Source organism: Aethalodelphis obliquidens, unplaced genomic scaffold (assembly GCF_003676395.1).
Source record: "Aethalodelphis obliquidens isolate GAN/ISIS:26980383/991018 unplaced genomic scaffold, ASM367639v1 scaffold40, whole genome shotgun sequence".
NCBI classification, from domain to species: Eukaryota; Metazoa; Chordata; class Mammalia; order Artiodactyla; family Delphinidae; genus Aethalodelphis; species Aethalodelphis obliquidens.
Genome location: NW_020837984.1, coordinates 9,491,436 through 9,505,997, shown reverse-complemented (window position 1 = coordinate 9,505,997; position 14,562 = coordinate 9,491,436). Strand labels below are relative to the sequence as shown.

Sequence of the window (14,562 nt, the reverse complement as noted above, 5' to 3'; positions counted from 1 at the left end):
TGTGATTATTACTAAAAATAATTTTGTCATGTAGGAAGGAGGTGTTAGAAATTATCAGCTCTGGGTGTCACACATTAGCCCTAGCACCCTAATCTGTTATATGTTCTCTTTGAGGGCTCCCTGACTCTCTCCTTCCCACATAGCCTCATTCCCATCTCCACCCCCACTCCCCCACCCATCACTCCAAACAGGACCTGTTAGTCAAGTGTTGGAAAAAGGTAGATCAGATGTACTTAAAATAATTCATCCTTCCTCCCAGGTTCTTCCAGCTTTCTCCCACTTTTTCTTGTAGAGAGGAAGTTAGGTTACAAAATCAGAAAGGTTAAAACTCATTCCTCTACCCTCTTTTCCCATTTGTTGAGGGCAAAGACGAGCAGAAGACTGAACCTTCAGGACCTGCCTACCCACCTGAGTGAAGCTGGGGAGGGAATGGGAGTGAGGAGGATTCAGCTATAGCACAAGCCCTGCTTGGACTCTCAGACCCCTGTGTCAAGCCATGTCCAGCCAGGAGCACTCAGTGGCTTTCCTCTCTGGAGGTGAGTCTGATGACCCAAGTCTTAGCACCCTCCTGAGACCACGAGAATACTTGGTCCTGAGATGCAGCATTAATCAGCACTGCCTGAAGCCCACATCCCTCCTGCCCTCCACACTCAGGCCCCCAGCATCACCTTTATTCCCACAGAAAGAAGGGAGTTTACATTTCAATCCACGCACATCTCCCCAACCCCACCCCAACTCTGGTCAGCCTGATGTCCCTAACTCTGAATAATCAACTCAAAGCAGGAAGGAAAATATTTCCCACCAAAATTTAGCACGGGATTATCATCCCTCTTCGGTTCTCAAAAGATTCCTAAGTCATCCAACAGCGATTCATTATGTCATTAAGTGTCACGTTTCCTTCATGTTGGAGACGGGGAAAAGTTATGATACTTATTTTTCATTTTTACTTACAAAATGTAATGAATTCCACTGATGACCTATTTCTAAAATGCACCAATCAAAGGAAATTGTAAAGTTCACCATAGTAACAGCTCAGTGTCAGTCACCCAAGCGAGAACCACACCGCTTAGGAGGCCCCCACCAATCGCGGGGCAGAGTATTGTTACCATCTCATAGCAACCAAGGGATCTGCATGGCAACATCAGTTGCTATATAAAAGAAAAATTAGAAACAATATTCTGCTAGGGAGAAATAAAGGTATCTACTGCTAAGTCATACTTGAGTCACGTTTGTGAAGACCCATCCTAAAATATCCACCTAAATATAGCTCAGATAATACTTGTCAGATCCAAGAGTCCATGTGCTAGGAGCCCAACCACCACCTGCAACCACCTGAGAGTGGAAGAGAGGCAACTCTCCATAGAACAGACGGTCTCTGAATAGGAAGGGAGAGAGTCTTTGAATACTAGGTACTGTAAGGCATATTGGGAGGGTAGATTACCCATGAATCATCACATTTAATCCCGTGAGGGAGGCAGGGCAGATATTATCATTATCACTCAATTCTCCATCTCCCCCCGACCCCAAATCTGTTCCTCCCCCAGCTTTCCCATCTCCATTAATGGCAACACAATTCTTCCAATTGTTCATACCAAAACCCTCAGAGGTCTCCTTAACTATTTTCTTTCTCTCATGCTCAATCCAATCCATCAGCAAACTCTGTTTGTTCTGCTTTCAAGATATGTCCAGAATCCAGCCACCTCCACAGCTATGCCTTGGTCCAAACCACCATCCTCTCTCGCCTGAGGCAATAGCCTCCTAACCTGTGTCCCTGCTTCACACCGCTGCCCACCTACAGTCTATCCTCAACACAGCAGCCAGAGTGACCCTTCCAAAACATAAGTCCTTGGCTCATGACCCTCCAAGGACTTCCCATCCTCTCTCACAGTGAAAATCCAAGTCCTCACCGTGACCCACAAAACTGCACACAGTTTAGCTCCCTCTTGTTTCCCTCTGCACTATTGTCTGCTTTCCTCACCAGCTTCAGTCACACTGGTCTCCCCACTGTTCTTCCAGCACAACAGGCTCCCTCCTACCTCAGGGCCTTTGCACTAGCTACTTCTCTGCGTGGAACATTCTCCCCCCAGATGCCCTCAAGGCTCACTCCCTCACTTCCTTCAAATGTTCACTCATAAGTCACCTTCTCAGTGAGCCTCTGTCTGACCTATTTTTAAAACTGGACTCTGTACCCACACCCTTTACCCACATCCTCTAACCCCCTTCTGTGGCACACTGGGTACCTAGAACAATGCCTGGTACTTACTAAGTGCTCAATAAATATCTGATTATGAAAAATGGAAGCACCGTTTTACAGATAAAGTAACTGGGCTCAAGAAGCTAAATGATTTACTCAAAGGCTCACAGCCAAAGCATATTAGAACCCAGACTTGAAGCTAGATTTGCCAATGACTCCCCAAACTGTGTTCTGCTCACTCTACCACATTTTGGTTTCCTTTTCCAGATCTACCATCCCTTCTAATAGGTGTCATGAATGCGTTAATTCCCCGGGAAGGGAGGAAGGATTGCTGGGCTGAAGGCATGGCCAAGGCAGGAGTGTAGGGTGGAGGCGAGCTTCCCCAGAGCCTGAGTGATGCCCAAGGGACACTTGCAGGTGAGTCAGGAAGTGTGGCTGAGGCCATGTCAACTGCCAGTGACACCCCACTGGTGGTGACCTCCCCTGCTTCAGGCCCCCTTCTTGGGGGTAGACCATTCAGCATTCTTATCCCTTTATTCACTCAGGTCAAAACCAAGGACTTAAATGGAATTTTTAGTCTGTAAAATGTTTCATCAATTCCTGCTAGTTTGTTCTCAAACAGTCTCAGAGTTCTATTAAGTGTACATTGCATGACTGGTTGAAAAAACTTTTTAAATCCAGATACCAAATATGTTTTTTGGTCTATACAAATAATTCTGGGTCTTGTTTTGTTTTTTAAACAGAAACCACCTAGTGTTAAGGGAATATATGGAATGTCTTTTGATTAAAACTATGCTAAAATGCACCCAATATAGGAGCACCTCAATACAAAAGGCAAAATGTCTTTTGATTAAAACTATGCTAAAAAGCATGCAACATAGGAGCACCTCAATACAAAAGACAAATACTAACAGCCATAAAAGGGGAAATAGAGAGTAACACAATCATAGTAGGGGACTTTAACACCCCATTTTCACCAATGGACAGATCATCCAAAAGGAAAATAAATGAGGAAAAACACAAGCTTTAAATGACACATTAAACAAGATGGAGTTAATTGATATTTATAGGACATTCCATCCAAAAACAACAGATTACACTTTCTTCTCAAGTGCTCATGGAACATTCTCCAGGATAGATCATATCTTGGGTCACAAATCAAGCCTTGGTAAATTTAAGAAAATTTAAATCATATCAAGTATCTTTTCCGACCACAACCCTATGAGACTACATATCAAGGAAAAAAACTAAAAAATACAAACACATAGAGGCTAAACAATACACTATGAAATAAATAACCAAGGGATCACTGAAGAAATCAAAGAGGAAATCAAAAAATACCTAGAAACAAATAACAATGAAAACATGATGAACCAAAACCTATGGGATGCAGCAAAAGCAGTTCTAAGAGGGAAGTTTATAGTACTACAATCCTACCTCAAGAAACAAGAAACATCTCAAATAAACAACCTAACCTTACACCTAAAGCAATTAAAGAAAGAAGAACAAAAAAAAAAAAAAACCCCAAAGTTAGCAGAAGGAAAGAAATCATAAAGATCAGATCAGAAATAAATGAAGAAGAAATGAAGGAAACAGTAGCAAAGATCAATAAAACTAAAAGCTGGTTCTTTGAGAAGATAAACAAAATTGATAAACCATTAGCCAGACTCATCAAGAACAAAAGGTAAAGACTCAAATCAACAGAATTAGAAGTGAAAAAGGAGATATAACAACTGACACTGCAGAAATACAAAGGATCATGAGAGATTACTACAAGTAACTATATGCCAATAAAATGGACAACCTGGAAGAAATGGACAAACTCTTAGAAAAGCACAATCTTCTGAGACTGAACCAGGAAGAAATAGAAAATATGAACAGACCAATCACAAGCACTGAAATTGAAACTGTGATTAAAAATCTTCCAACAAACAAAGGCCCAGGACCAGATGGCTTCACAGGCGAATTCTATAAAACACTTAGAGAAGAGCTAACACCTATCCTTCTCAAACTCTTCCAAAATATAGCAGATATTATTATATATATATATATTATAATATAACACTCCCAAACTCATTCTATGAGTCCACCATCACCCTGATACCAAAACCAAACATGTCAAAAAAAAAAAGAAAACTACAGACCCATATCACTGATGAACATAGATGCAAAAATCCTCAACAAAATACTAGCAAACAGAATCCAACAGCACATTAAAAGGATTGTACACCATGATGAACAGGGGTTTATCCCAGGAATACAAGGATTCTTCAATATACACAAATCAATCAATGTGATACACCATATTAACAAATTGAAGGATAAAAACCATATGATCATCTCAATAGATGCAGAAAAAGCTTTTGACAAAATTCAACACCGATTTATGATAAAAACCCTCCAGAAAGTAGGCATGCAGGGAACTTACCTCAACATAATAAAGGCCATATATGACAAACCCACAGCAAACATCATTCTCAAGGGTGAAAAACTGAAAACATTTCAACTAAGATCAGGAAAAAGACAAGGTTGTCCACTCTTACCACTATTTTTCAACATAGTTTTGGAAGTTTTACCCATGGCAATCAGAGAAGAAAAAGAAATAAAAGGGGTCCACGTGGGAAAAGAAGAAGTAAAGCTGTCACTGTTTACAGATGACATGATACTATACATAGAGAATCCTAAAGATGCTACCAGAAAACTACTAGAGCTAATCAATAAATTTGGTAAAGTAAATGCACAGAAATCTCTTGCATTCCTATACACTAATCATGAAAAATCTGAAAGAGAAATTAAGGAAACACTCCCATTTACCATTGCAACAAAAGGAATAAAATACCCAGGAATAAACCTACCTAAGGAGACAAAAGACGTGTGTGCAGAAAATTATAAGACACTGATGAAAGAAATTAAAGATGATACAAACAGATGGAGAGATATACCATGTTCTTGGATTGGAAGAATCAACATTGTGAAAATGACTCTACTACCCAAAGCAATCTACAGATTCAATGTAATCCCTATCAAACTATCACTGGCATTTTTCACAGAACTAGAACAAAAAACTTCACACAATGTGTATGGAAGCACAAAAGACCCCGAATAGCCAAAGCAATCTTGAGAAAGAAAAACAGAGCTGGAGGAATCAGGCTCCCTGACTTCAGACTATACTATAAAACTACAGTAATCAAGACAGTGTGGTACTGGCACAAAAACAGAAATATAGATCAATGGAACAGGAACAGGATAGAAAGCCCAGAGGTAAACCCACGCACATATGGTCACCTTATCTTTGATAAAGGAGGCAAGAATATACAATGGAGAAAAGACAGCTTCTTCAATACGTGGTGCTGGGAAAACTGGACAGCTACATGTAAAAGAATGAAATTAGAACACTTCCTAACACCATACACAAAAATAAACTCAAAGTGGATTAAAGACCTAAATGTAAGGCCAGACACCATAAAACTCTTAGAGGAAAACCTAGGCAGAACACTCTTTGACATAAATCACAAAGCAAGATCCTTTTTGACCCACCTCCTAGAGAAGTAGAAATAAAAACAAAACTAAACAAATGGGACCTAATGAAACTTCAAAGTTTTGCACAGCAAAGGAAACCATAAACAAGATGAAAAGACAACCCTCAGAATGGGAGAAAATATTTGCAAACAAAGCAACTGACAGAGGATTAATCTCCAAAATATACAAGCAGCTCATGCAGCTCAATATCCAAAAAATACAGTCCAATCCAAAAATGGGCAGAAGACCTAAACAGACATTTCTCCAAAGAAGATATACAGATCTCCAACAAACACATGAAAGGATGCTCAACAGCATTAATCATTAGAGAAATGCGAATCAAAACTACAATGAGGTATCAGCTCACACCAGTCAGAATGGCCACCATCAAAAAATCTACAAACAATAAATGCTGGAGAGGGTGTGGAGAAAAGGGAACCCTCTTGCACTATTGGTGGGAATGTAAATTGATACAGCCACTATGGAGAACAATATGGAGGTTCCTTAAAAAACTACACATAGAACTACCATACGACGCAGCAATGCCACTACTGGGCATATACCCTGAGAAAACCGTAATTCAAAAAGAGTCATGTACCACAATGTCCATTGAAGCACTATTTACAATAGCAAGGACATGGAAGCAACCTAAGTGTCCATCGACAGATGAATGGATAAAGAAGATCTGGCACATATATACAATGGAATAATACTCAGCCATGAAAAGGAACAGAATTGAGTTATTTGTAGTGAGGTGGAGGAACCTAGAGTCTGTCATCCAGAGTGAAGTAAGTCAGAAAGAGAAAAACAAATACCATATGCTAACACATATATATGGAATGTAAAAAAAAAATTTTTAATGGCTCTGAAGAACATAGGGGCAGGACAGGAATAAAGACACAGACATAGAGAATGGACTTGAGTACACAGGGAGGGGGAAGGGTAAGCTGGGACAAAGTGTGAGAGTGGCATGGACATATATACACTACCAAATGTAAAATAGCTAGTGGGAAGCAGCCACAAAGCACAGGGAGATCAGCTCTGTGCCTTGTGACCACCTAGAGGGGTGGGATAGGGAGGGTGGGAGGGAGACGCAGGGAGGAGATATGGGGATATATGTATACATATAGCTGATTCACTTTGTTATACAGCAGAAACTAACACAACATTGTAAAGCAATTATACTCCAATAAAGATGTTTTTTAAAAAAACTGTGCTGAAAACTAGTAGTGGTATGCCCACATTTTCTACCCTGATTCTGAAAGTGGATGATAAAGGGGTGGAGGATGAGATAAGTGGGGAGAGGGGAGAGACCACCCCACCCACAAGCAGGGCATGGAGAGGAATAAACCTGAAGCAAGAACATCTGCTTCCATGACTTATGTTGGTGATTAGATAATGCTGGTAGAGACACAAACACCATCAACAATCTTGTTGGGTACGAATGGAAGAAAAAAAATAGTCATGATTCTTCCACCAAGAAACTTGAAACATGAGACAAAATCAAGAATAATAGTAGCTACCCCTTTTTGAGCATTGACATTGTGGCAGGCATTTTGTGAAGTACCTTCATACAGTTTTACCTTTAAATCTCTCAGTAGCCCTGGATGGAAGGAGTTATCTCCCTGTTTTGCAAAGTCAGCTCAGAGAAAGGAAATGACTTGTCCCAGGTCATGCAACTAGAACACGACAGAGTTGACCCACTTGCCTCCAGAGTCCTTGTTCTTAACTATTACATCGCATCTCCTCTCTTCAATAAGATGAATTCACGTGGTATTTATAAACATGGAAGAAATATAAAATTTGGAGGTAACATAAGGTAACTTTTTTTTTTTTTTGCGGTACGCGGGCCTCTCACTGTTGTGGCCTCTCCCGTTGCGGAGCACAGGCTCCAGACGCACAGGCTCAGTGGCCATGGCTCACGGGCCCAGCCGCTCCGCGGCACATGGGATCCTCCCGAACCGGGGCACGAACCCGTGTCCCCTGCATCGGCAGGCAGACTCTCAACCACTGCACCACCAGGGAAGCCCAAGGTAACATTTTTTAAAAGCCTCAGCAAAATTACTGATTCATTTAAACCATCCAAGTAGGCAGAGTTCGGTAGGTCTGTGGAGGCCCTGAAAGAGCCATGCCCACAGTCCTGCTTGTCATCTCAGTGACAACGCCATCATCGCCTCCATTTAATGCCACAAAGTTAGCTCAATACCGATAGACAAGGAAATGCCAGTGCCTTGCTCACAAAGGTTCAGGTTGACAAAAGTTGTAGAACACAGGTTGTTCTGTAATCGATTCCCTGTTGATATAAAACTCACAAGTAAGATGTTTCATTACACTGAGAACTCAGGATGGCTAGGTTTCTCCACATAGTGGGGGAACCAAGGGTGGGTACCAAAAGCAAATGGAATTTTGGGGGATGGAATGTTCCACTGAAACTGGTGGGGAGGAAGGAGTGGACTTGTGTTAAAGTGACCACTACTTCTGCATCACATTCTTTCTAGTATTTTGCCTCAAAAGCAAATCTAAACCTCAACAGACAAAAATAAAAGACCTGTTATGGATTCCTGATTTTAAAAAAAATCTAGCCTAACTTTACACTTGAATGTGAAGTCAACATGCTGTAGAATCTGGCTTTTTGACATAATCCAGGGCAGTTTCTACCCGGACTAAACTTTCTGGCTATTTAGCCTGTGAAGCAGACGTTCCTCTGTTCAAAGGTAGTTGTAGCTGCATTACCTAATATCAGGATCACCTTTTAGCTCATTTCTATATTTTTCAAGTAGCAACAGCTCTTACCTTTATGGTAAAGGTACCCTTGACCACCTGGACCTGAATGTCCTTAGCATTTGTTGTTTGGACCAAGCATTAGGCACTCACGTATTTGCAAATGTTGTAGAAGGCAGTGTGACCTAGTGGAAGGGGACTCCCAGCAGTGGGAAGGAACTGGCCCTTGCCACGTGGAGACAGTGCCTCCAGTCTCATGAGGCCAGATTTGGGATTCATGGGCTCTAAGCACAACCTAACATAGCAGCAATCATTGAGATGTTCACCAGGTTAAAAAGAGACAACAGGTCCAAAATGGAGTCACTTGTGCTAAGACCCACATCAGCAAACCAAGACTTAATACCCAACCTAATTGCAGCCTCACCTCCTCCCAGGTAATCTTAAACCGGTCCATCTGGAATTTCCAGGTCAGTACTAGTGAGGTAATCCACATGATAGACTCCTTCTGTTCCCCAAAGAAAGATGAGGTAATCTGCTCTTTCCTTGTCCCTGCCCACTTCTATAACACTCTCTTATTTTGTACGGCTCCTCAGAATACCTTTCTATTTGCTTGATGGGATGCTGCCCGTTTCATGAATTGTTGAATAAAGCCAGTTAGATCTTCAAATTTACTCCACTGAATTTTGTTTTTAACACCCTGTACTAAACTTTCAATCAAGTCCTACCCCAAATTGCAGCCTGGTTTCAGCTGTGCCATGGCGAATTAAGGAAAGGGTCTGTGTCAGGCTTGGGATGGAGTAGCAAAGAGGAAAACAGTAACCTCTCTCCCAGTGCTACAGATGGAGTCTGGTTGGGGCAGGATGGCTCAGCCACGTGGCTAGAGAAGAAACTATTGGTTCTGTTTCTAAACACACAGGATCCCTCACATTCAGGACCTCTAAGAAATACCTGGGGCTATTTGTTGAGGGTTAGCTTCCCATAGAGCCAGGCAGAGGCTCAAAGCCATCATAAAGTGGGCATCAAATGTGACTCAATTTTGTGGTCCCAGACTGCTAAGGTCTATATGTATAGGTCACATGAGTGTTTCTGTTCTGGTTTACTTTAATTGCTTAAATACATTAATTCATTCATTCATGTTTGTGGAGCACCTACTCTGGGCCAGGCACTGTTCTAGGCACTGGGGATAAAAGAGTAAGAACAACAAAAAAAGACAAATCTGACTTCATGAAAAAGTCCCTGCCTACACGGGGGAAGAATACATTGCAAGGTACATTGTGTGCCTTCTAAATCCTAATCAGGAATAGAGAGGATTATCGATATTTTAATTTTTAAAGCTATGATTTAATTTAAATATGGTTTTGCTATACTGTAAGGAAACCTGATTCAGTCCTTTAAAATTAGGAGGATTTAGTAGATGTGGCACATCAGGAAGCTTTGGGAGCACATCTTCACCCTAGAATAACTTTCTGAAAAGAGAAAGGACCCTCTTAAGATTCTTAGCTCTTCTGTATCCCTACCTCAGTGGTAACCATTGAGATTTCCTCTTGGCTCATAGCCAAAATCTAAATACTATCTTGGCCACTCACATCTGAAAAAAACAGAACAATAAAGTCCTCAGAAACAGACAGTCTTTAGATATTTCTTTTGAAAAGAGCACTAGAATAGAGCTTCTAAATCTTCTAATTGCCATTGCTGACGCAGTCTGTTGTAAAAATACAATAGTGAATAGGCAAGGACTGGAAAGTTCCAAATTGTCAAACATCGTTGAGATACTACAAATCATCTGTTTTAAAAAATATATGGCTGTCAGAGCCCGTGATCCTGATTACCGAGACATCTGTGACTAAATAATGCTGGTTATGGAAATTGTTGAAAAGTTATAAATAAATGTTAAGTAATAACAGTACAGCTAATTCCCCAGGTGTTGTTTCTCTTCTCAAGTAAGGATCTACATGAACCAAGTGACAGCATACAGCTTTTCTGTGGGTGTAAATCTCTAGAGATATTGTTCACTCACATTTGCTTATGTACTTTTACTTTATCAGTCTCAATAACATTATTATTTCTTGCTTTGTTACTTCTTCTCTCTAATCCACATCAGTAGCCTGTTCTTATAAATAATTCAGCATCTGTCTGGGCATTTGTTTGCAATATTATCTTATACTATGTTATGTAGGAGGAGGGAGGCTAGTAATGCTTAAATATGGGGAAGTAACGTTTCTTTCAATCTTTCGTATTTGCAAAGTGGTTCTGTCACATCCTTTGCCTGTGAACTTGCACTGAACTTTCTCTTCCACAAAGTCTGGTTTCATTGACTCAAGCCTGCTGCAAAATTTGATATAATTGACACTTGATAAGAGGGTCCAGTCTAGTCAAATATGCCTGCAAAACGATCTACCATATTTTTAATTCCTGGTGAACTTGCATCTATTTATATATTCAAAGAGGCTTCGAAGGAAAAAAGTCGGATCATCTGTACCCACTATGGGGCAAGCAGAACCTTTTTTTCCCCCAGAAAAATAATGGTGATCAAATGCTGTCTTTGCTCGATCTTTGTCTTTGAACAATCTTGCTGGCTTACTTCCCACAATACATCCTGCATATACTTGGAGGTATTGGGAAGTTCACCATAATTGCAATGGACATCCAATCTAAATAGAGTTAAGGAAGACAAACTTTGAAAACAGAAAGAAGTCCATTTTGAAGAAGCGATGCTTATACTTCTCTTGACTGCCAATGATTAAGAGTATACCTTTTCTAAATTATGAAAATCTACTGGAATCCAGGTCAAGTGTTGACTCAGAGCCCTTTGCACATGCTGTTCCCTCTGCTTGGAATGCTGCTTCCTTCCCATCCACTCTACCCCAACTTCCAATCTAATGTCAGTTCACCCTTAGGATCTTAGCTTCCCTGACGTCTCAGCAGAGGCTGAGTGCCCCCACCTATGCTAGCATGGTACTCTCTCTCCACTTTGTAGCACTGTCTCCCTTTTTCTTTAGTTGTCAGTTGATGTCTGCTTCCCCCAATAGGCATAAAAAAGCTGTAGGAGAGCAGAACTGTATCAGTCTTATTTATCACTGGTTAGCCATTTCAAGGTAGTTGTTCAATAAGGATTTGAATGGATAAATCAATGCATGTGAGTGAAAATAACAGTATCATTTGTATGTTTGTTTACTACTTGTCAGGCTTTCTGCTGAGTATTTCACATGTGAGAATGAATGAGTGAAAGACCTTCAAAAACGAGCACTAAGAACATTAACATCATCTGAATGAATAGTAGATCTCCTCTTAAACAAGTTATGCATGAAATTTTTTGTTTATATAAAATTTAGGGGAAAGTTTCAAAGTCAGTATTACATGATTTACCTAACTTACAAACCAAGGAGAAACTCAAGTTTTATGGGTAAACTGCTAAGAGCAAAGCTTGGGAAATACCATCCAGGATAATGTACTTTTTTTTTTTTTTTTTTTTGAGGTACGTGGGCCTCTCACTGTTGTGGCCTCTCCCATTGCGGGGCACAGGCTCCGGACGCGCAGGCTCAGCGGCCATGGCTCACGGGCCCAGCCGCTCCGCGGCATGTGGGATCCTCCCAAACCGGGGCACAAACCCGTGTCCCCTGCATCGGCAGGCGGACTCTCAACCACTGCGCCACCAGGGAAGCCCAGAGTAATGTACATTTTACTCAGACATTCAAAGAGGTATGTGGACCCCAAAAGAGTTAAAAATGAATGCTGTGTATACTATTTTGTGAACTGCATTTTTCACTCAGTACATCTTGATCATCTTATTACATCATCAAACTTTCCTCTGCAACACCTTTTCAAGTGGCTATAAGAATTCCATTGCATGCATGTGCCATTGTTTATTTAACTCTTCCTCTAAGATAGGGCAACCTAAATGTTAGGTTACCTCCAATTTTTTGCTATTATCAACTCGTAGCTAAATCTTTGCATATGCCCTTAATTATTTGCTTGGAGTAAATTTAATATTTTGAAGGGATCAAATTATAGGGGCCAATATTTCCAATTGTATTTGAGAAGAACATGGATTCACACATATTTTGCCCAGGCCTGAGATCATACCCTTCCTTTAATTCACAGAGCACAAACCTAACAACTTCAAAACATTTAACAGCATTAACAACACTTAGCATTTTAATTTACATTCATTGAGTTGCTTTATTATTTCTTCATCTAGCCTCAATCAAAGCAGCAAAATGTTAGCAATGTTTAATTAAAAGAAATTCTAAAGGAGCCATCTGGGAATGGCAGGACCTTGGCCTATGGTACATTCCTGACAGTGAATATTTAAAATACTTGTCATGATATTTCTTCTAATTCTGGAGAGTTTTTAAATGTATACAATTGATAATCTTACAAAGCAATCATGAACCCCTCCACTATGTTTCCAAGAAAAATCTCTAGTTTTCTAGACTACTAAGTATTTTAAAAGGTCAAAACTGAATACTTTTGATTTCTTACCTCCTAAAAGGCAAACCAGTCTATTTGATGGCATGTGTGGTCCAAAGAGAAAAGAGCTTCTAAAATTAGTATGAAGCCCATCCTACTGTGACATAATAATGAATAGAATCACTGATTTCATAACTAATACGACTCGGGGTCTATGGGAAAGTCAGCTTGGCTGACATTCCTAGAGGAGTGAAAGTTCCTCCAAAGTTAATGGTAGAAACAAAAGATTAGGAGCCACGATGTTCCCACCTAGAGGAAACCTTATTGTACAGGATGCCTTTCAGCAGTGGCCGTTCTTGAAGGGCAATGCATCTCAGATATTGAAATGCTATGGGATGCAGTAAAAAACAGTACAGCTAATGAACTTCACTGAACAACTTCATCTGTGATAGCTATTTGCGACGTCGCACATTCTGGCATGTCAGTCATTACCTTGAAAAGCTTTTTAAAAAAAGTGATCCCAATCTCAGAAAACACAAATAGATCCCCAATCTGTAAAACCCTCCCTGCTATCTTTAATCTTTCAAACCTACCTGTTGTCAGGTAAATTTAATGGGTAAGACAAAGCTCTTAAGATGTATTTGGATTCCTTACAATTGAGATCTGATAATCAAGGGACTGGGAAGAAAAGGCCCAACAGACAAGAAATTGTTTCAAAAGTTTTATCCCATTTTCATATTTCTAATAAAATTTGGTTTCCAGAGATGATACCAGAAGAAGTAGAAGAGTGGCTTTAACAGTGTTCCTGTGGGTTTAGGGTTTTTTTGTTTGCTCGTTTTTGTTGTTGTTGCTTTGAGTTTGGGGTGTTTTGTTTTGTTTTGCTTTGCTTTGCAAGTTTAGGTATTTAACTGTTGTTATTCTTCCAAAGTAGTAGTTCTTCTCCCTTTAGTCCACTGCTTCAAGTCACTGTACATCATGTTTTGAACAACACCTACCACAAACCAAAAGCTTTATGAAATGGACACTGCTCAAACTTGAGGAAATGGAGCATTAAGACCCACTAGGGAGCTAATAATCCTCCACCAATGCTTTTCAGCAGTTTTGCTCTTGGTCCACAGGGCTGCTCATTCTTCTTAGGATATACTCTTTACATATCTTTGATTATGGTACAGATTCTTTGAAGACCTTCCCCTGGTATCCCTAAGACAACTAAGTTTCTGAGACATTTGCTACATTAATTAATGCCACTCAAATAGTAGAGATTAAATCATCCCAGGCTTCCAGCCAAATGGAGACTCTTCCCTCTGCTAGGTCACCAAAAAAAGGAACAGAAGCAAATGTACACACATGTAAAAATACCCATCAATTCCAGAACTGCTCACAACACAGTCCCAGAAGGCTATCTTGTTACTAAAAGATCCCAAATGAAAATATAAGAAAACAGGTTCCCCCCCAAAATAGGGTAAAGTTTCAACCTTTGGAGAGCTGGCTCCAGACAGGGTAAACACGATATTGTATGTGTTCACAGCATGCTGTTATCTCATGGGCTGGCATAGAGACCAAGGAAGATCTGGCTTGGGAATCTCAGGAATGCTGTGTCTCAGGCTCATGGATGCACTTGACAGAGAGCCCAAACACATGAAAGTTCTATTGTCACGATCGTGATCTCACTGTGGGAAGACTCAGCGTTAGGTCAGGTGCCACATTTGAAATTAAAA

The 14,562-nt window shown here is 40.4% G+C and overlaps 1 long non-coding RNA gene across 1 annotated transcript in view; it reads left to right on the top strand.

Moving 5' to 3' along the window:
• LOC113633571 (uncharacterized) overlaps window positions 1-530 on the top strand; it is a 119,515-nt gene extending 118,985 nt beyond the window's left edge. The window contains exon 12 of the long non-coding RNA XR_003438251.1: window positions 363-530. This is a non-coding gene — a long non-coding RNA (uncharacterized LOC113633571). The remainder of the gene's footprint in view (window positions 1-362) is intronic.
• Window positions 531-14,562: the final 14,032 nt, after the last annotated feature.